The sequence below is a fragment of the Acomys minous genome (assembly GCF_964271855.1).
Source record: "Acomys minous genome assembly, chromosome: 19".
In the NCBI taxonomy this organism is placed as follows: domain Eukaryota; kingdom Metazoa; phylum Chordata; class Mammalia; order Rodentia; family Muridae; genus Acomys; species Acomys minous.
The window spans coordinates 22,789,933-22,810,709 of NC_140499.1; the positions used below are offsets into that span (position 1 = coordinate 22,789,933).

Here is a 20,777-nt window from a genome sequence, read left to right on the forward strand (position 1 = left end):
CACCCTTCATGATAGCCACAAACAATATAAAGTGTCCTGGTATAACTCTAACAAAGCAAGTAGAATACTGGCATGAAAAGAACCTCCAGGCTCTGAGGAAAGAAATTGAAGAAGATATTAGAGAATGGAAAGATGCCCTATCCTCATGGATAGGTAGGATTAAAACAGTAAAAATGGCCATTTTACCAAAAGCAATCTACAGATTCAGTGAAATCTCCATCAAATACCAATGCAATCTTACAGACCTTGAAAGAACAATTCTAAACTTAATATGAAAAACCAAAAAAGCAGAATAACTAAAACAATCTTATATAATAAAAGAGCTTGTGAAGGTATCTCCATCCCTATCCTTAAGCTGTACTATAGAGCAACAGCAATAAAAACTGCATGGTATTGGCATAGTAATAAACTAGTTGATCAATGGAATGGAATTGAAGACACAGAAATAAACCCAAATACCTATGGACACTTGATTTTTTTTACAAAGAGGCCAAAAACATACACTGTAAAGAGAAAGCATATCAACAAATAGTAATGGTCTAACTTGATGTGTACACTTATCACTCTGCACAAAACTCAAGTCCAAGTGCATCAAAGCCCTCAACATAAACCCAGAAACTCTAAATATACTAGAAAAGAAAGTGGGGATCAGTCTAAAACTCACTGGCATAGGAACCAAACTTCCCGAACAGAAACCCAACAGCTCAGGCTCTAAGATCAATAATTAATAAATGGGATCTCATGAAACTAAAAAAGCTTTTGTAAGGCAAAGGACACAGAAAATAGAAGGAAACCACATGTTAAAAAGTTGGAAAAGATCACCAATTCTACAAGGGTTAATATCCAAAATACATAAAGTACACACATTGGCAATATAAATTGCCAATAGAGAAATCTGGAATGGCTAAGATGCGCTTAAAGAAATGCTCAATATCTTTAGTCATCAGAGAAATGCAAATCAAAACTACTCTGAAATTCCATCTTATACCAATCAAAATGGCTAAGTTCAGAAACTTAAATGACAGCACATGGGATGAGGGTGTGAGGAAAGGGTAACACTACTCAATTGCTGGTGGGAGTGCAAACATGTACAAACAGTTTAGAAATTAATCTTGTACTTTCTCTGAAAGTTTAGAATTGCTCTACCTCAAGACCCAGCTACACTGAAAAAATAAATGTTGTACTACACAATAGGACATTTGGTCAGCTAGGTTTGTGACAGCTTTATTCTTAATAGCCAGAAACTGGAAACAACCCAGATGTCCCTCAACTGGAGAAGGTACAGAGAAACTTGATACATTTAAACAATAGAATACTACCCAGCTATTAAAAGCAATGATATCATGAAATTTGCAGGCAAATGTATGGAACTAGAAAAATATCATCCAATGTGAGGTAAACAAGACCAATAAAGACACACATGGTGTGTACTCACTTACAGGCAGATTTTAGCCACAGGATACAGGATAATCATACTACAATTCACAGACCCAAAGAAGATAAGTAACAGGAAGGACCCAACAGAGGATACTTAAATCTCACACAGAATGGAAAATAAAATAGACATTGGAAGCAGATGAAAAGAGAGAGAGAGCAGAACAAAATAGCAGAGAGAGTACAGAAAGAAATGAGGATGGAAATCAGACCTGGGGAAAGTGGGGAAAAGAGGACAGAGGGCTTGCAGAGAGAACACAAACCTACGACATGGACTCCTCTGTGACAACCTAGAGACCTAAGAGAGGGTAGGCTCCTGGCAAGATATGACAGTCACTCTAGCTGAGATTCCTAGTAGTATGGAGGTCATAGGGACCAAACTCTAACTATACAGGACTCCTAGTGGAGGGAAGGGAACACCAACCAACCCACAACAAAATTCAACTCAAAATTTATCCTGCCTACAGGATGTACAGGGATAATGATAGAGCAAAGATTGAGGGAATGTCCAACCAATACCTGTCCCAACCTGACACCTGCCCCATGGGAGCAAGCCAACCCATGACACTACAAAGAAAAATCTGCTATGCTTGTAGATGGAAACATAGCATAGCTGTACTCTGAGAGAAGAGGCTCCACCCATCAGTGGGTAGAAACAGATGCTGAGACTCACTGCCAAACATGTGGTGGAAGGCAGGAAGTCTTGTGACGGTGTGGAAAGAAGAATAGATGGACCTGGAGGAGACAGGAGTGCCACAAGGAGACCAACAGGGCCAACTAATTAGGGCCTAGTGGGGGCTTGTGGAGACTGAAGCACCAAACAAGAGGCACTGGGCAGCTGGGTGGTCAAGTGGGTCCCCTGCTAAGGGGAGCAAGGGCTGTCTCTTCATAGACTCTGTTGTTGCTTTTGGTTCACTTCCCCTTGGAGGAGCTGCATTGCCCGGTCTCAGTGGAAGAGGGTGTGTTCAGTCCTGATACAACTTGATGTGGTAGGGTGTGTTGGTCCATGAAGGCTCCTCTTTTGTGAGGAGTAAGGAAGGGGTTGTAGGGGAAGAGGAAGGAAAGGTGGGACTGGGAAGAGAGGAAGAAGGGGGCTACAATCTGGACATAAAGAGACTAAATAAATAAATACATAAATAGACAATAAACAAACAAATAAATAAATAAAATATGAAAAATTCTTTGATATAATCTGTTGCAAAAATATTTTCTCAAGTTTTATGATACCGGGATATATACTCAGCTTTATTTTTGATCTTATCCTGGATAAAGTAAATGTGCCTTTAGAATAATAAATAAATAACCATAGAACAGAGGTAACACTAAAAATCCCAACTATTTCTATAACATAAATAGAGGAATGGAATGCTATTTTAACATTAGTATATTAAGGTCACTAAGTCTGAGTAAAATACAAGTTGGTTTCCATTGTTTGTGACTGATTTATGACTACTTTTGATCTAGAAAATATGAGGCTATATTTGCCTGCCATGTGCTGCAGAAAGGAACTTATGTTTAGAAAGTAATACCACCAATAACCTTCACATTCCCTTTAGATCTGAATTGTATTATTTAAAAGGCACTTTTTTGCTCACAAGGCAGAGAAAAGTCAATATGTCTATGAAGACAGATGGGGAAAATCCAACATTCTTCATTAATTCACTGAGCTGTTGAATTAAAAGTCATAGAATTGACAGCCTCTGGGAACTGCACTTATATGTTTTAAACTTTTTCTTATTGTTTAAGCCAGATTAAATTATTTGAGTTATTAAACACTTATACTGGGAAAAAGGACTGGAAATAATAAAATACTGCTATCTTGCTAGCCCCACATTTTCACTTTTTCTAAGATACTTCCTAATACATATCCTATAAGCTTGGTTTTTACTCATGCTGCAACAATATTTTATATCTCCCTACTAATTAAAAATGACTACATTTGACATACTTTTCATTTCTAAATTCATAATAATCTCCTGCTCCACTTTCTTCTAATAATTGAGTACTTTTTTTATATTTATCAGTATGCCTGTACTGATTTCAAGTTATTGCCCTTGGAACATGTCCCTTCTGTTCCTCCTCTAATGACTCAATGTGAAAATGGAGATGGGGCTGTTGGACATTATTAAATGTGTAATCATGGACTCATATTGGGGAAATTTCTGTCCTTATAGGGAAATACTAGAAGACAAACTTTCTTTCTACACTCTGAACATACAGCAGGTGAGCACCCCTCTACAAGATAAGCAGGGCTGCTTCACATACTGGAAGCTTCAAGTTCTGAGTGATGAATTTGTGATATTTTGATTCTGTAGCCATGATTTATCAGATTTCTATCACTACAATAAATGTCTGTGCTAATCAACTCATAGCAGAAGAATATACTGACAATCTTGGAAGTTGTAACTCAGAATAGTCTTTTTTTGTTCAGGGGCAAGGCAGCACATCCTACTGGAAGCATGTGGCTGGCAGAAAATATTCATCTCATATCCACAAGGTGAAAAGGAAAGAAAGCCAGGTACCATAGCCTCAGGCCATCCTTGAGGAACAAGGCACCAGAGGCCTGAGGAGACTGAGATGTTCCACAACCTTCCCAGTGCCACCTAGGAGATTAAACATTACCACAGAAGCGCTTGAAAAAACTTCATATACAAACACATTGATGTGAACTAATCTAATAATAAATTATTTAATTAAAAGAAACAAACAAAAACTGTTATGGTGAGTCTAAGAAGTTGGAATTTATGAAAAAATTTCTTGTGCAAGCAGTTATTTTCTTTTATGCTTTCTCCTCCTCTTTCTTGCTTCTACTTCTATATTATTAGGGGCCTATTTCTTAATTTACTTTTGCAATCACTTCTACCACACAAAATGTAAATTTGAAACAATGAGTTAATGGTATTTTAAGGAAAATCTAGATGAATCTTCAGGACAGGTGGGTGCCATGAAATTTTCCATATGCTACAAAGTGGAAATGTTCTCACTTCTAGTTGGATTCCTTGGATTTGTGAGGTTCAGGCTGCTTTCAGAGAATGTGTGCACTTACATATCAGCTGGGGGAATGTGCACACTTACATATCATCTGGGGGAGTGTGCACACTTACAGATCATCAGCTGGGAGAATTGTGCACTTACAGATCATCTGGGGGAATGTGCACCCTTACAGATCAGCTGGGGGGAATGTGTGCACTTAAAGATCAGTTGGCTTTCCACTGCATGTTTAGTAACAGAAAATGATTAGCATGTTTGGCACTTGAATTCAATATGCTTCATCTATTACAAAACTCCTCAATTTTCTAGTCTGCTGATGCCTTCTATATTATTTATAAGCATCACCAAAACCCACTTTATTTACTCTTCATGCTGTTTTAAGTAAATTATTAGAGTAGAACTTTGGCATTTTGAAATATAATTGCTATCTTATGTTTATTTTCAGATTGGTACAACAAGAGTCATTCTTATATACCATGGATATGATTAATAGTATATTTCTACACAAAGATATTATAATCCAATGTAAAAGACAATTGGGTATATTTCTAACATAAAGACAAATACTAAAACGGATTTAAAACAGTCAAAATCTCAGGGCAGGAGGTATTTGAAAACTTAGCAATTTGATCACAAATAAGAAGAAAATGAACACAAAGCTAACGTTTGAACTTTGTTATTTTTCATCCAAAAAATATTTCCCAGTAACTAGAAAGGAGGCTCAGCTGTTAAGAAATCTTACTGTTCTTGCAGAAGACTACTGTTTGGTTTCCAACACTCACCTGTCACTAACTCCAGATTCAGAGGTCTGAGGCCCTCATCCGGCCTCCATGGCTACCTACACGTATCTGCACATGTGCCATCCTCACCCAGGTTAAAAATAAAAGAAAGTCTGAAACTTGAAATAACTGGTTAAATTAATAGTATATCAAAATTATTCAGCCAAAGTTGAATAGTTTATTATCCCATCAGAAGAATTTTATTTTTTTAATTTTTTATTAATTTATTCTTGTTACATCCCAATGGTTATCCCATCCCTTATATCCTCCCATTCTTTCCTCCCTCCCATTTTCCCCTTATTCCCCTCCCCTATGACTGTTCCTGAGGGGGATTACCTCCCCCTGTATATGTTCATAGGGTATCAAGTCTCTTCTTGGTATCCTGCTGTCCTTCCTCTGAGTGCCACCAGGTCTCCCCCTCCAGGGGACATGGTCAAATATGAGGCACCAGAGTTTGTGTGAAAGTCATACCCCACTCTCCACTCAACTGTGGAGAATGTTCTGTCCATTGGCTAGATCTGGGTAGGGGTTTAAAGTTTACCGCCTGTATTGTCCTTGGTTGGTGCCATAGTTTGAGCGGGGCCCCTTGGCCGAAATCTGCCTATCATAATGTTCTACTTGTAGGTTTCTAGGACCTTCTGGATCCTTCTACTTTGCTATTCTCCCATGCATCTACACTTTTAATGTTGATCTTTCTTTAACACCGTATTTAACACTGTATCATATTTCAAATTAGCTACCAAAAATATTGAACATCTAATTTAAATGCCTTAATGCCCATAACCAAAGGTATTATATAAAATTAAAATAATTGTATTCATTTTATTTTTGATTATAGTCGGTATCATTGTGTATGTGTGTGCCTAACATGTTTGGAAAGGACACATGCTTTTGTTTACCTGTGGGGCTCAGGGAACATTTTTTTGTGTCACTTCTCTCTTTTCACCTTTATTTGGGATCCAGGAATGAAAATTGCATGGCTCCATTTGTTCAGAGAACACTGTTTCCTGCTGTATTTCAGGACCCATATTTCAAATTAAAAAGATATATTACTACATATGGAATTTCATATTCATCTATCAAGAAATGAGACATTCTGAACCACTTATCCTCTGTGCTCTTACGTTCATGTCAGACTCAGACTCACTCTTCTTATTGGGGGAGGTGTTTACACAATATAACCTGCCAGCACTAACTAGGTCTTAAGTTCACCTATAGCTTATAATAATACTGAAGACTTCAAAAATACATGAAGTTCAGGATTTAAAATGGAATTTTTCTATGTGTCCTGAATTACACCTTCAAAATGGAACCATAGGGTTGTTGAAAATAGTTTTAAATTTCGGTGGCTGTGATATTTATTGAAAGAAGACTTCTTAAATATGACTCTCCCTTGAGCCTCCTAGTGCTTAAAATGTTCCTCTATTTTAATCCATAGTGCAGTCTTTCACTAATTTCTTGTAGTGTTTATGATATTAAAACACATTATAATGTTCAAAAACCTGATTTTTCCAAATGGAAATCCTTTAAATACAACAGTCTTTTCAAGTAGTGTTTTTTTTTTCTTTTAAATCTATTGCTGTGTTAAGAGCCAATTGAACTTAAAAATATAATTACAAGTTACTCAACAAAAAATAGGCATATTTCAACCAACTGTGCGGAAAGTCTCAATGCTGATTTTATTTTTGCTGAGTGAACAGTCTTCATGTTTTATGCATTAGCTTATCTTCAAATTTTCCTTTTTGTAGTTGAAATAAAGAACTATGATTATCTGTAAAAATCGAATGCTCAAAGTAATTAATCCTTTTTCTTATGACATTACCAGGGTAAATTATAATTCTTATGATTAACGAGTTTTCCATTGTATTAGTGAGACATGTTGAATGGCTATGTCAAGAGATGATTATTTGAAAACCAGTGGCATTAAATCTTTGTGTGGTTGAATTTTTATTTTATTTTTAATGAAATGTTATAAAATTGAAATACGACTTCCTCACTTTTTCCCTTTCCTATCCTCCATCCAACTCTCCCATGTACCCTCCACTTTCCACATGATATGGTATACTTTTTAGCTGTTTATATGACCTAAGAGGAACACCAATGGACAGTAGTGTAATGGACAAAAGCCTCATGCTGACTTTGGCTAACAAGAGGGACAGTTGTTCTTGCACAGTGGATGTTTTTCTTGATTTGTTAAATTAAACATTATTAGCCTTCATCTTATACTATAAACTTCCTTTTTTATTTAAAGGAGTGAAATTTAGAATTTATAATCATACTTAGGAAATATGGCAATTAAGTTAACCTGAAGCAACACTTAATAAGTAGGCTTAGTAGAAAATATAAGGATTCCGTTTTATCCCTTATTTATGTATCTAGTCCGAGTTCTATAGAATACATGTGTGTCTATGTGTACTATCAATTTAAAGAGAATCCCCACGCCCCTTTCAAATTTTAAAAGGATAACTTAACAGAATTTCTTTGTTTATGGAATCCACTGAGTGTTTCATAATTCCCACAATCCAATCATAATGGCAACAAAAGGTATGACTGCCTATATATGAAGGGCCTGAAACATACTATGCAAATATTCAACCACTGACCCATACACAGAGCCTTTAAAATATATGGGTAACAGTATACAGCCTGTGCAGGCTATATTGGGTACTTAGGAATGTATATGTATATGCACGTACATATATACATAACAGCCGAGGTCGCACGCGTGAGGCTGGTCCGCTGCTTCCGACAGACGTTACATCACCTCTTACCTGCTGGACACCCTTGGGGACAACTCCTCTACTTGTGCCAAAGACATCAAGAAGATGCTAAATAGCGTGGGCATCGAGGCAGACGATGACCTGCTCAACAAGGTTATCAGTGAACTGAATGGAGAAAAACATTGAGGTTCCATTGCTCAGGCTGCTGGCAAGCTCGCCAGTGTGCCTGCTGGTGGGGCTGTAGCTGTTTCTGTGGCCCCTGGCTCAGCGACTGCTGCTGCTCGTTCTGGCCCTGCTGCAGCAGAGGAGAAAGATGACGAGAAGGAGGAGTCCGAAGAGTCAGATGATGACACGGGACTTTGCTTGTTTGATTAAATTCTTGCTCCTCTGCAAATAAAACCTTTCTATGTTAAAAAATAAAAAAGAAAGAAAGAAAGGTTAGAAGGCTGTGTAAAAGTTTGAGAGAATAAAAGGAAACGAGAAGTTATATAATTATATTAAAATCTCAAATAACTTAGTGAGTTGCACTGACATGCACGGCATTATTCATTCTTGATAAATAGTACACAACTAAACCATTTCCCCAACCCTTACGATTGTAAGTACTTTAGAAATATCAGAGACTTGTGAAAGAAATCTGTGGCGATACGCCTGAGAATTTTGAAAAGATTCAAAGAAGGTAAAATTTCAGAGTCTGTTTCTACATTTGGGTTTTTTCCCTTCTGCACGGCCTTTCAGAAATCCTCCTTTCTCCACGTTCATGTTCCCAGAAGAGTGCCAGAGTCCCAATGTATACTATACTCTCAGGCTGTACATAGGTCCTGGAGAGTCAAACGAATGTCCTCACGATGTATGGATTTATGTAAAGCATGTTACACACTGACCAAAGGCCTCAGATCCTCCTTATCTGGTGTCCCAGAGACCTTCCAGGTATGTGTGGAGGTATTTTTATAAGGACTACTTTCCTTGGAACAAATGCCTCCATTGTTTTCTTTCTTGATGACCAAATGAATCAAAGTCTTTTCCTTCATTTTCAAGCTAAGTTTTCTGATTCAGAGATTCCTACTTTGGCTACTGAAGCCATCTCACTATGTACTACAAAGCCAGAAGAGGGACTATTTACCCCTTAAAATTCCCCAAGTGATGAGAGAAATTTGTTTGTGTGTCTTGTACTATCTCACACTATGGAATCAGAAGGCACCCATGTAAAGTTCAGCGAAGTGCCCATAAGAGTCACTGTACAAGCTGAAGTGTCACGGACAGATATTCAAATACTGTTGCTACCACTAAATGCAGAATTTAGCATTACAGTGAGCGGTGTACAGTCTAGGTCACCTAAACACATGAGTTTGAGTTAGTTGCAAATGTACTTCGGTGTCTTGTGAGTTCCTCTAGATGTCATTTATGAAACAAACAAAAATTGCTTTGAAGCTATATTGTCTCATGGTAAGATGATTCAAAAATTATATCTTAAATTGAAATATTAGTAAATAAATGTCAAATGAGATAGAAAAGAAAGGAAACTGATATAGCTAAATAGTTTATTTTTCTTTTTTATTTTTCTTTAATTAATTTATTCAGATTACATATAAATTTTTATCCCATCACTTGTATCATCCCATTACTCCCTCCCTCCTGCTTTCACACTATTCCCCTCCCCTAAGTCAATGACCAAGGGGGACCTCATCCCCCACCATATGGTCATAGGCTATTACGTCTCATTTTGGTAGGCTGTTTATTCTTTCTTTCAGTATCACCATGCCTCCACACCAAGGGGAGGTGGTCAAATATGGGGCACCATAGTTCATGTCAGAGTCAGTCCCCACTCTCACATAACTGTGGAGAATATCCTGTCCATAGGCTAGATTACAGTAGGAGTTCAATGTTTACTACCTGTATTGTCCTTGGTTAGTGTAATAGTTTGAGCAGACCACCCTGGGCCCTGAGCCACCTATATGATGTTGTTCTTGTAGGTTTCTAGGATCTTCTGGATGCTTTTTTCCCCCATCTCCTATATTTATCTTACCTGGAGCCCCAGGGGGATGTCCTTATATCTATCTCAATCTCCTGGTTAGTGAAGACTTTCATGGGACATGCCTTTTGGGCTAGTGCCCAATTATAAGTGAGTATATACCATGTGAGTCTTTCTGCTTCTGGGTTAACTCACTCATTATGATCATTTCTAGTTCCATCCATTTGTCCACAAATTTTGGGGATTTCCTTGTTTTTAATAGCTGATCAGTATTCCATAGTATAAATGTACCACAGTTTCTTTATCCATTCCTCTACTGAGGGACATTTAGGCTGTTTCCATGTTCTGGCTATTATTAATAAGGCTGCTATGAACATGGTTGAGCATATGTCCTTGTTGTGTGGTGGAACATTTCCTGGGTATATTCCAAGGACTGGAATAGCTGGGTCTTGAGGAAGCCCTATGCCCAGTTTTCTGAGAAAGTGCCAGATAGATTTCCAAACTGGTTGTACAAGTTTACTTTTCCACCAGCAACGAAGGAGTGTTCCTCTCGGTCCATATCCTTTCAAGCATGTGGTGTCACTTGAATTTTTTATCTTAGCCATTCTAGTGAGTATAGGATGGATTCTCAAAGTCATTTTGATTTGCATTTCTCTGATGACTAAAACCATTGAGCCATTGAGGAATTTTTTAAGTGTTTCTCAGCCATTCTATATTCCTCTGTTGAGAATTCTTTGTTTAGTTCTGAGCCTCATTTCTCAATTGGGTTATTTCTTTTGTTGGTGTTTAATTTCTTCAGTTATTTTTATATTTTAGATATTAGACCTTTGTTAGATCTAGGATTGGTGAAGAACTTTTCCCAATAGGCTGTCACTTTGTTCTGTTGACAGTGTCTCCTGCTTTCCAGAAGCTTCTTAGCCTCTTGAGGTTCCATTTATTAACTGTTTACCATAAGGCCTGGGCTGTTGGTGTTCTGTTCAGGACATTTTCCCCTGTGCCAATGAGTTTCAGGCTCTTCCCCATTTTTTCTTCTAACTGACTTAGTGTCTCGGCTTTTATGTTGACATCTTTAATGCACTTAGAGTTGAATATTGTGCATGGTGACAAATATGGGTTTAATTGCATGTTTCCACATGTATACATTCAGTTAGACAAGGACAATTTGGTAAAGATGCTATCCATTTTCCATTGAATAGATTTGGCTTCTTTGTCAAAAATCAAGTGCCCATCTGTGCGTGGATTCATTTCTGGTCCTAGATTCAATTCCATTATCAACCATCCTATTGCTGAGCCAGTACCGTGCAGTTTTAATTAGTTTTGCTCTATAACACAACTTGAGATCAGGTATGGAGATTCCTCGGGAGGATCTTTTATTTTATTGGATTGTTTTAGCTACTCTGGATTTGTTTTTCCATATGAAAAACAATCTTTCAATTGTCCTTAAAAATTGTGTAGGAATTTTGATAGGGATTGCATTGAATTTGTAAATTGCTTTTGGTAAAATGGCCATTTTAACTATTTTAATTCTCCTGATCCATGGATAAAGAAGATCCTTCCATCTTCTGATGTCAGCTTAAGTCTCTTTCTTCAGATTTGAAGTTTTTTTCAAACAAGTCCTTCACTTACTTGGTTAGAGTTACTGCTAGATATTTCATATTGCTTGTGGCTATTGTGAAGGTGCAGTTTTGTTAATTTCTTCTGCATGTTTGTCATTTGTACATAGGAAGACTACTGACATTTTTAATTAATTTTGTGTCCAGCCAGTTTACTTAAGCTGTTTATCAGTTGTAGTAGTGCTCTGGTGGAATTTTGGTGGTCACTTATGTACATTATCATATCATCTGCAAATAGGGGTAATTTGACTTCCTCCTTTTGCATTTGGATCACCATGATCTCCTTTTGTTCTGGCTAGAACTTCAAGATCTCTACTGAAGAGATTTAAAAAAAATGGGCAACCTTTTCTAGTCTTCAATTTTGGAGGAATTTTTGAGTATCCCTCAATTTAATTTGATTTTGGCTATTGGCTTGCTGTATATAGCCTTTATTTTGTTTAAGTATGTGTCATGTATTCCTGATAGCTCCAAAACTTTAAACATGGATGGGTATTGGATTTTGTCAAATGATTTTTCTGCATCTTAGGTGATGTTTACGTGGTTTTTTTTCTTTTAGTTGTTTATATGGTGGATTATATTGATGGATTTCCATATATTAAACCACCCCTGTATGTCTGGAATGAAGCCTACCTGGTCATGGTGAGTGATATCTTTAATGTGCTCTTGTATTAGTTTTGCAAGTATTTTATTGAGTATATTTGTGTCAATGCTCATAAGTGAAATTATTCTAAAATTCTTTTTATTGGCTCTTTTTGAGGTTTAGGTATCAACGTGACTGTGGCCTCATAGAATGAATTTGGTAATGTTCCATCCATTTCTATCTTTTGGAGTAGTTTGAAGGGTATTGGTATTAGCTCTTCTATGAAGTTCTGGTAGAATTCTGTGAAGAAACCATCTGGCCCTCGGGTTTTTTGGTTGTGAGACTATCAATGATTGCTTATATTTCTATAAGAGAAATAGGACTATTTAATTTGTTTATTTGATCTTGATTCAATTTTGGCAAGTGGAATCGTTCAAGAAAATTGTCCATTTCCTTAGATTTTCAAATTTTGTGGCGTATATGACTTTAAAGTAAGATCCTATAATTTGTTGTATTTCTTCAGTGTCCGTTGTTATGTCTCCCTTTTCATTTCTGATTTTGTTGATTTGGATAGTTTCTCTCTGCCTTTTAGTTAGTTTGGCTAACAGTTTGTCTATCTTACTGATTTTCTCAAAGAACAAGGTCCTGATTTTGTTGGTTCTTTGAATTGTTCTCTTTTTTTCTAATTTATTGATTTCAGCCCTGAGTTAGATTATTCCTAGATGTCTACTGCTTCTTTTTTTCCTAGGACTTCTAGATGTGTCGATAAGTTGCTTACGTGGGATGTTTCCAATTTCGTTATAAAGGCACTCAGTGCTATAATTTTCCTCTTAGCACTGCTTTCAATGTGTCCCACAAATTTGAGTATGCTGTTCATTCATTTTCAGGAAGTATTCAATTTCTCTCATTATTTCTTCCCTGACCTATGTTTCATTAAGTAGAGAGTTGTTTTGTTTCCATGTGTTTGTAGGCTTTTTGTTACTTCTGTTGTTGCTGAAATCCAGCCTTAGATCATGGTGATCTGATAGGATACAAGGTATTGTTTCAATCTTCTTGCACCTCTGGAGGCTTGCTTTGTGACCTACTATGTGATCAATTTTGGAGAAGGTTCCCTAGGGTGATGAGAAGAAGTTACAATGCTTTGTATTTTGGTGAAAAGTTCTCTAAATATCTGTTAGATCCATTCGATTCATGATGTTAGCTAATGATGTTATTTCTTGGCTTAGTTTCTGTTTCAATGACCATTCTGCGATAGTAGGGTGTTGAAGTCTTCCACTATTAGTGAGTGTGGATTGATGAGTGGTTTAAGCTTTGTTAATAGTTCTTTTACAAATGTGGGTGTCCTTGCTTTTGGGGCATAGGTGTTCAGAATTTTGATGTCCTCTTGGTTGATTTTACCTTTTATGAGTATGAAGTGTCCTTCCTCATCCCTTTTGATTAATTTTGTTTGAAAGTCTATTTTATTCGATAATAAAATGGCTATGTCAGTTTGCTTCTTGTGACCACTTGATTAGTATATTTTTTTCAGGCTCTTACTTTGAGATAACATTTGTCCTTGTGGGTGGAGATGTGTTTCTTGAATGCAGAAGAATGTTGGGTTTTGTTTATGCATCCATTCAGTTAGTCTGTGTCTTTTTATTGGATAATTGAGAACACTGTTGTTGAGAGATAATAATGACCAGTGACTATTAAGTCCCTTAATTGTTGATGTTATTTGCAATAGAGAGTTTATGTGGTTGCTTTTTTGTGATGGTGTAGTTATCTATTTCCTGTGTAGTTTTGGTTGTGGCTTGTCCCTTTGTTGTGGAGTTTTCCTTCTAGTATCTTTTGTAAAGTTGGATTTTTAGGTAGGTAATGTTTGATTTTGGTTTTGTCATGGAATATTTTGTGTTCTCCATCAATGGCTATTGATAGTTTCACTGGATATAGGATCTGGCCTGGTATCTGTGGTCTCAAAGGGTTCATGGACATCTGCCCAGGCCCTTCTGGCTTTTATGGTCACTGTTGAGAAGTCAGGTGTAATTCTGATAGGTTTGCTGTTGTAATTTATTTTGCCTTTTTCTCTTGCTGCTGTTAATATTTTTCTTTGTTCTGTATATTTTGTGTTTTTATTATTATGTGGTGGGGAGATTTTTTTTCTGGTCTATTCTATTTGGTGTTCTGTAGATCTTTTGTAAGAGCATATGCATCTCCTTCTTCAGACTGGGGAAATTTTCTTCTATGATTTTGTTGAAGATATTTTCTTGGCCTTGGATTCATGTGTCTTCTCTTTCCTTGATGCCTATTATTTTCTGGTTTTTTCTTTACCTGGTGTCATTGATTTATTTGATATTCTGTGTCAGGAATTTTTCAGATTTAGCATTTTCTTTGATGGTTGCTTCAAGTTCTACAATTGTATCTTCTATTTCTGAGATTCGTTCCTCCATTTCTTGGATTTTGTTAGACAAGCTCACTTGTGTGTTGCCTACTTTCTTCTCTAAGGTCTATCATCCTGTTTTTCTTTTGTGTGTGCTTTTATCACTGTTTCCATTTTCATCTTCACATCTTGGACTGTTTTGTGGATTTCCTTGATCTGGTTGTTTGTATTTTCCTGAATTTTTCCAGTGCCTCTCTATAGGCCTCTTTTATTTCTTCCACCTGGTTGGTGGTGTCTTCCTGCATTTGATTATGGAATTTATTCATTTCCTTCATTATCATCTTCATTACTAAGGATATGAGGTCATTTTCTTGTATTTCAATTGTGTTTGAGTTTTCTGGGTTGCTTTCTTTGGGATAGCTGGGATCTGGAGACGCTATATTGTTTTGGTTTTTATTGTTCATGTTTTTAACCGGCCTTTAGTCATTTTGAAGTACCTTCTGTTGTTGGAAGGTAGCTTCTGTTGTTGGGTGGACGGATTCTAAAGGCAGATTCACCAGTTTCCCCAAGGTTTCCCTAAGCCTGGCATTCTGATGCTTCACTACTGGTATGATTTCAGAACCATTAACTGGAGTTCACTCTGCCAAGCAATGCCATAGCTCCCAGTTCACAGGCAGGCTCCCAACCAGACTCTGGGGACTGGTCTGCCTTCCTCCATGTGCCTCTGACTAGTGGGAGGTCAGACCCACCTCTGAGTCTCTCAGATAGTGATCCCCTCTCCCCTAGTCTGTGACTCCTGGTAGTATCTTGGGTATTAGACCTGCTCAGAGTCTGGTCACAATGACCACAGTCTTCTGTGCCCACCTATGGCACATAGGCTTTCTGTGGACTGGCTCGGGGTGGGTGTAGAGGATTTGAGAGGTGATCCACCCATTTCCCGATATTTCCCTTAGCCAGGAGCTCTAATGCTTCACTGCCAGCATGACTTCAGTCCCATTTACCAAATTAGTGCTGCCGAGCAAGGCCACAGCTCCCAGCTCTCAGGCAGGCTCAGGTCAAGGATGTGGGGACTAGTCTGCCCTCTTCTGTGTGCCTCTAAATGGCAGGAGGTCAGACCTGCCCATGGGCCTGTGGTGTGTACTGTGCAGATCTCTCTTACCCAGTGATCTCCAGCTCCTGTGGTGGTCAGTGGCTCCCGGTAGTTTCTGCGATCTTTTCACTGCAGATCAGGCACCTTGTGACCTCTCTGCCTCTCCTCTGCTACTCAGCTGTGGAGAGATGTGCATATGGCAGGCTCCATGGAGTGGCTTTCAGGAACACAGATGGCTCTGATCAGTTTCCTCTCTGCCTCTCCTATAGCTCCTCAGCTGAGCTGGGTGAGTGTGGTGGCCTTGGTGGAGCCACTCTTAGGCACACAGTAGACTCTGCTTGCTTCCTCTCAGCCATGCTGTAGTTGCTGTTTTGCTGCTCTGAACTGTCGAGCAGTCTATCCTTCCTTTTCTCCCTGCTCAGCAGCCACCATGGCTGCAGCTGCAGCACCCTCCTCTACCATGCTAATCTGCTCTTTAGGGGACCATGCTCTTCTGATGTTCATTCCTTTCTAACTGTGGAGTTTTCCTGCTGTAGTGGGGTGGGGAGCTTGGTGTTCCTGGTTAAGAAATCAGTCTTATTCTCAGACTCGATTACTGGAGCTTCTAAACAAGGTCCACATCACTCACTGCCATCTTTGAATCAATAGTTTTGCTCTCTATGAGCTTGATTTATCCCTGACTTTGTAAACCAGAAAATTAAACATAGTTAAATATCTTTCCTAAGCATTGGGTTTCTAGCAGGGAGAGTATATCACTTATAGTTGTGTTCATATTGTCTTAAGTGGAGATTGATGATGTACTCTAAAGTTTCATAAATATGTTGTCAATTTGTGCAGCAAAAAGTACAATACAATTGTATTTAATATTGTTTTGTGAATGTAATGTGATTGTTATTTTCATTACTACTCTTAAGGAAAACAACTCCAATTTTGAGCATACAACTTTGGTCATTGACTAAAACAAAAAACATGGTTTTAGACAATAAACTAATATATATATATTATATATTACAAACACATATATACATATATGTGTAGAAAATATATTGTTACATATATGGCATGTATATTATGTTATATAATATGTAACATATATAATGAGTACTTACATAAATAATATAAAACCATTTATGCAAATACACTATGAATATTATATATATAATGTAGTATATAAACTGTATGGACTGTATATACATATATATTTTTTTAGATACTTTTTTAATTATTGTGAGATATTTCTAAAAATTTATGAATATTGGACTATTTACTGATTTCTTTAAATTTCTAATAATTTATGAGAATTCTTAAGACTTAGCAATATACACTACTCCTTAGAAATATCAAATGTTAGAAAGTAAACAAATTTTTTTCTTGGTACTTTTCTCAATATTTTTTATTGTGTATATATGAATTAATAAATTCAAACTATTTATTTTCATTAAAATGGAGAGGAAAGAAATCCAACAAAAATTAACTTAGATTCTAGAGTAACTTTGGACTTAAGGATCTCCAGATGGTATGTATAGCACAGCTTTTTGCTATAGCTCGAATACACATTCACAAATATGCCATATATAGGTTGCTTATGTTTATGTCATTTGTACTGCTTTGCTGTATAGGTTCCCAGGGTGTTTTGAGAGTCCCAAGATACCCTAGATATGGAAAAAAAAATCCAAAACTTGGTGTTTGTGTTAAAGCTTTAAGGAAGGAATTGTATGGGCTACAGTGCCTTTGCAGGGTGTAAATGTGTATGCAAACAACAAAATGCCATTTCAGTCAGGGCGATACATACACAGTCCTCCAAAAAGACTCAAGCAACCACTTCCTTATGGAATGTTAAGTCCAGAGTGTAACTAGTACTTCTCTGGTAACCAAGAGTTCTCTACTTCTATTTAAGGCCTGCTCAACATCAAGAAGGTTATGGCTAGTAATGATCTATCCAACTACCTGTGACTAGGGAGGCAATAGAATTTTTTAGCAGAATCATCTACTGCCAGTTCCCTAAACCACTATTATCCATAAGTACATACTAATTATATTTCTTTACATCCATGGATGAGTATAGTTTTCACCTTGCATAAGGAAGCTTCTTTTTGGTGAAGATTCAAAAACAGAAGAAATTCCTGGCACAAAAAAAATTGAAAAAACAACTTATTAAGTGATGACCATTGATATATCTGAAACAGAACTCCTATATCCAAGATTAATAAAACATTATAGGAGAAAGTGTAGAAATTTTAAGTCACTATAGAGCAGCATGTCAGTTGCAAGTTTATGTCTTCTAGAAGTGAAAAGGATGCTACACCCATATACATCATCAATATGGCTGCCTAAAGATAATTTGAATAGTGACTAAATTTAATTACCTTAGTAAACAAGAAGTGCAAGTTATCAGTTTCCAAAAAGAAAGAAAGAAAGAAAGAAAGAAAGAAAGAAAGAAAGAAAGACAGAGACTGTTTGCTGCCTAAAATATCACCCAAAATGCTCTATAACATTGGAGCATCATCTTCAGCCTTCTGGCCCAACATCTCTGACAGACATAATTGAGAGGCAGGAACTATTAAGGACTTGCTTACAATGTCTTTGCAGAGTTTGGCCTCCAACTCTGCCTGCATGCAAGCCTGCTTATTTTCAGGAAGAATTCTGTCTGTTGCAGAAATGAGGCCATTTTGTCCAGTGGCTTGTTTGCCACATTTGAAGCCATCTCCATAAGGAGGTTCATTGTTGCTCATCATATTCTCTGAGGTAGGCTGGGTGTTAACTTGTCTTGTTTTCAAGGAATCATTAAAATAAAATATCTATGAATGCCATGTTCTGTAGGCTGTAGGACACTGAGGTTTTTGAACCCCTTCTCTAACTATTTTACTTTATCTACCTATAGAATCATATCTATCTGTTAAATGTGAGATATATATTACTGTGATAAAAATAGAGCACTTTGTGACATGACCATGAGTTGATCAACTAGCAAATAACTTGTATTACTTAATTATTCCAAACAGCCTGTAATAGCATTTTCAAAGTATTGGAAGTAGAACTTTTATTATAATTGAGTTGTATGGGTACAATACCTCATATTAGAGTAGAAATATGTATAATGTGTCTGAAAATAATCTTAAACTTGAATTCTATGCCAATATATCAAAATTAAACTCATTTTTGCATCAATATACAAAAGTGTATACTAATGCATTAAAAATAACCTTATTTGTAAGTAACAATTAATGCTTTCATTTGAGGAGTAGATTAAATAATCTACCTTTTTCCTATCATCCATATATATTTCTACTTACCCCTTTTTTTCTTTTTGACCCTTATTTCCATATGTATGAAAGAAAGACAAAGGAAAAGAGAGACATCCCTGATTCCAAACTCCTTTCTCTCTGAATAAGACCAGTACTATGTCCCAGGAACTCAAAGGCTACAATTCATATGCTTAAAAAGTAAAGTTATGTTTATGATGGGATGGTTTTGACTAAAACACCAGCAACAACGTTAAAACGCAATTACAGGATGTCGAGGGTATGCTAGAACTCTAAAAAAAATGAGAATTTATATAAAGTTTATTTGGGATATTACTTTCTCACATACTCTGGTGCCTCACATTTGACCATGTCCCCTGGAGGGGGAGACCTGGTGGCACTCAGAGGAAGGACAGCAGGTTACCAAGAAAAGACTTGATACCCTATGAACATATACAAGGGGAGGTAATCCCCTTCAGGAACAGTCATAGGGGAGGGGAATAAGGGGAAAATGGGAGGGAGGGAAGATTGGGAGGATACAAGGGATGGGATAACCATTGAGATGTAACAAGAATAAATTAATAAAGGAGAAAAAAATTTAAAAAATTAAAATAAAAATAAAGCATAATGCCTTTTCTTTTGCTCAGTGCAACCATCCTGTCTCTAAACTGGATGCATTTTCTTGGGAAACAGGTAGTGTACCAGCCTATAAATTAGGTACCATAGAGCCTAGAGAAGGACACTTAGTACTATACAATTTTATTTTGATTTCAATTAGATAATAATTTTATGTTCTTTGGTAATGGTAATATTATACTTCCTCTTTGAAAGAGGCAAACATGGAACAGACCTAGATGAAAGAGAAAATACTAACTCAAGTCAGTCTATATTTACATGAATTCAGAATGCAAAACAAGCAGGCAATATATATTGCTAATTCTACTACAGGAGAATAGCTCTGAGACTGGATGAGATATGAATGCCTATGCATAAACAGTGCTTCTCGTTGGTTACAGAATCCTCTTGGTTTATCATTAAATGCCACTTTTCATATGGTGTGTAGGAAGTTTTATAGATGTCTTTCCTCTGCTCATACAAAGAGCAGAGAAAAGCTTTAATTGTTCTGTGCATCCTGCACACCAAATACATTTATAATTTTAGGACTGCATAATGCTTGTGAGAAATTATGTTTTCAGAACAAAAGAACCTGACACTGAAGGTGGGTCAAACCTGACAGGATTCATTCTTCCAGCAGGCTGAGATGCTGACACCCTGCATCCCTCATGTTCCAGCCTGAATGCTTCCATTGCTGTTGAAGCCAAACTCTACCAAGACAGGGTAAGCAAGTCATCAATAGTTACTGCTTCTAAAATATGTCAGTCAAATATACTGGAACAGAAGGCTGAAGATAAACTCTCTAATGATATGGAAAGTTTTAGGTGACTGTTCAAGCAACAAACTGTCTCAGTCATTTTTTTTTTTTTTTCATTTTGAAAGCTGCTAACCTGCACATCCGGTATACTCAGGTAATTAATTTTTTTCCTTGTCAAGTCTCTGATAGAGTTGAAGACCAGATAGTTTAGGTTTATAATTAAATTTAATTGTTTCGAAGTTTAGATGCTTTTTGTTCTAGACATATTTTTTTTTTTAGGTTTATAGCGATGAGATATGATAGGGATTGGATTAGGCTCAGTACTTTAGACTCACCAAGACAGGATAGATATTTTTGAAAAGACTGTCAGTTTCCTTTTGATTGGACATTTTATATGTAAATCTTGATTGATGTTTTTGAAAGTTTTCTATAATTGTTCTTATTGTATACCATAAAAATGACCTTTTTATTTACACAGAAGAGGGGGTTGTTGGATGTTTGTCTGTTCTGCACAAATAAGTAGATTCACATATCCCAAATTGGTTTTACCTTGCCTAAGAGCTTATACTTCCTTGATCAATCAAAGGTCATCACACTGGGGCAGGGCAAAAGGAGTATGTGTGGCCAA

The 20,777-nt window shown here is 36.9% G+C and overlaps 1 pseudogene across 1 annotated transcript; it reads left to right on the top strand.

Moving 5' to 3' along the window:
* Positions 1–996: 996 nt before the first annotated feature.
* LOC311590291 (large ribosomal subunit protein P2-like) lies at positions 997–8,341 on the top strand (annotated as a pseudogene). Its single transcript has 2 exons — positions 997–1,052; positions 7,957–8,341. The product of its transcript is annotated as a large ribosomal subunit protein P2-like (transcript).
* Positions 8,342–20,777: the final 12,436 nt, after the last annotated feature.